Source organism: Hydra vulgaris, chromosome 05, assembly GCF_038396675.1.
Source record: "Hydra vulgaris chromosome 05, alternate assembly HydraT2T_AEP".
In the NCBI taxonomy this organism is placed as follows: domain Eukaryota; kingdom Metazoa; phylum Cnidaria; class Hydrozoa; order Anthoathecata; family Hydridae; genus Hydra; species Hydra vulgaris.
In genome coordinates, this window is record NC_088924.1 from 12,371,957 (window position 1) to 12,374,881 (window position 2,925).

Genomic DNA, 2,925 nt, shown 5'->3' on the forward strand with positions numbered 1-2,925 from the left:
TAATAGATTAAAAAATGCCTAAGAATGAGTGTGTATTTCAAGAAAAATGGTTGTGTGATGATCAATTTAAACCCTGGGTTCAGAAGATTAATGAAACAATGGCTAAGTGTATCTATTGATTTAGTAAAATCAATGTTTCTAACATGGGAGAGGCTGCATTAACATCGCATATGAGAAGCAAAAAGCATATACAAAGAAAATCTTCAGAGCAAACCATCAAATCATATTTATCACTTTTAACTTGTCCGCCTCCTATTCTAGAAACTTGTTCTGAAGCTATATCACAATCAAGCAAATCAAAAACAATTGATCAATTGTTTATAGGATCATTGACACTTGAAGCTGAGATACGCTGAGTTTTAAATACTGTTTACTCAAGGCATTCAATGAATACCTCATCAAATTCTGAAGAATTGTTCAGAAAAATGTTCCCTGATAGCAATATTGCAAAGACATTTCAATGTGGTCGAACAAAGGCCGGGTATGTGGCTACATATAGACTTGCTCCATATTTTCAAAGTAAGCTATTATTTACACTTTTAACTGCTCCATATTACACAATTTCGTTTGACGAATCAGAGAACTTGCTGAAAAAATTAATATAAATGGATATGAATAAAAAAAAAAATAAAAAAAAAGGTTTCATACAAAAAGATAATCCAAATTCATCTGCATTATAAATTTCAACAAGTTTATACCTGCATAAAGTTGTAGGGAGAGTTGTTTCCTTCCATGGCGTGGTCATTTCAGCTGTGCACATACCATCTTGAAAGAAACATTATACCTGTTTTTCCAACAATCAAACCAACTATCAGACGCTTGAAATCCATTTATATTAATTTTTTCAGCAAGTTCTCTGGATTTTGTTTTAAGAATTGTTGCTGATACTGCCATGTTTCTACTCCTTGCATTTAAAAGCCATTTAAAAACAAGATTATCTAAATTTGAGAATGTTCCTTCTTTAATTCTCGTACATTTTGACTTAATCCCTTGCATCTTCCTACATTCGAAAATCTTTTCATATTTTGTAGCATGAGACTTTGACAATACTTCTCCAATTTCCTTTAAATCAGTGTACTTTTTTAAAATTGTTTTGTGTTCATTTTTCTCTTTACAGCGACAGTAGCCATAATAAAATGTAAAGACAACAAACTTTGTTAAAATACTGCAATGTGCATTAGTATAACTTATACTATAAACTTAATTAAACTATTATTATCGTATATAATATATATATATATTATATATGCTTTTATTTTAGGTGCCCTAAGAAGTCATTACGGTCTTATAATAGAACACTGCGGAAATGTATTTAATAAGAAGTTCACGCCTCCTTCCTAACAGATGTTGCAAAATATGCCCAGAGATGGGTTTAAGCCACAAATACCTAGTTTCTACCACTACCACTGTGCTACACTATTTTATACTTTAGGTTTTGTGTTTTATTAGAAACATTTGTTTATGAGAATTTTAGTTTCAGGTATTAATAAAGTTTTTTATCTTTTTAAATGGTTCATTTCAAAGGAAATTTTCCGAATTTTTTATAGCTAAATCGTGGAAAAGTCCTGGAATTTTTTTACAAAAATCCTGGAAAAGTAGGAAAATAGTCCTGGAAAGTCCTAGAATTTCGATTTTTTTTTTCTGTGGGAACCCTGAAGATAAATTTTTAAGTTTTCTTAAAATTTATTGGGAGATAAAAATTTAATTTAACTTATTCATGACTTAAAGTCATGAATAAGTTAAATTAAATCTTCTGTTGCAATGGAATGATTTACTTGCTTTATTTTTTTTGTGTCTATTTTTACACAGAACTGTTTAAAACTTTTTTTTTTTAACTTGAATTTTTAATCAGAGCATGAAATGATTAAAAATGACTATTTTAAATAGACTACGGTATTTTTTTAAACATTATTATTATTTTTTTTGCAACTTTTTGGAAAAAACAAATGTTTATAAAATTTGAAAATAATATATATAAGACTTTTTAATAATTTAAAACTTAGTTGAAGTGAATTTACAGTTTTATGCAGAAATTGGTTCTGTCTATTTTAACATCAACCAACCTGAGTATGTCTAGAATGTTTGCTTTTTTTAAAAAAATTTGTTGTTTCACATTTTTTCTTTATCCAATATTAATTTGAAAAGTTGTTTTTATAAAGGGATGCAATTCAGATTTTACAGCAGTCACTGGACATGTACTTTACACTATATGGTGAATGTAACTCAAATGTGGCTGAGATTATGTTCCAGCTGAGTTTTGTTTATCAATCTCTTAATATGTTAGTAAATATATTTTATTCAAAATATAACTTTGTGTAGATTTTACTGTAAGGTTTCATCTAAATTTATTATTATAGTATCCAATATTAATTCAAGTAGCAACGTGTTCCTAAAAATTTGGATTCAATAAAAAAAAATTGTTTTTTTCAGCTTTTAATCATATTGCATGCATAAATACCTATTTTTGGGAAATTATTGTAGCAGTTTGTATCCAAAATTACGAATTTGAAAAAAAATTTATATAACAGAGCATCATTCAGTAATGTATGTAATATACAGGTTTTGATAGGAATGGCGTGTGATCGCACGCTTTAACTGACCACGCTTATAATTTTTTTTCTTTACAATTTAACTATGGCGGTTTTGATGTTTAACAATTAAAATATTATTAAAAAAACTGTTATGTTATGAATAAGTTTTAGTCGTTAATCTTTTTAAAGTTTTATTTTACGCAAAGACTTTGAATAAAATAAAAAATTAACTATAGTGATTGTTTAAAATAAAGGCATTTGGTTTAAACTAACAAATAATGTTATAAGATTTTTTTTATGTAGGCATATACTTTTTATGATTAATTTAAATGTTTGAAAATATTTTTGCATGTCTTTCCTAAAGTCATGCAAAAATATTCTTAAATCTTCTGTT

General features: G+C 27.2%; 1 long non-coding RNA gene across 1 annotated transcript; it reads left to right on the forward strand.

Moving 5' to 3' along the window:
* Positions 1-2,309, forward strand: LOC136079971 (uncharacterized). The gene is made up of 3 exons (XR_010638345.1): positions 1-519; positions 1,262-2,067; positions 2,160-2,309. It is a non-coding gene; the product is annotated as an uncharacterized LOC136079971 (long non-coding RNA).
* Positions 2,310-2,925: the final 616 nt, after the last annotated feature.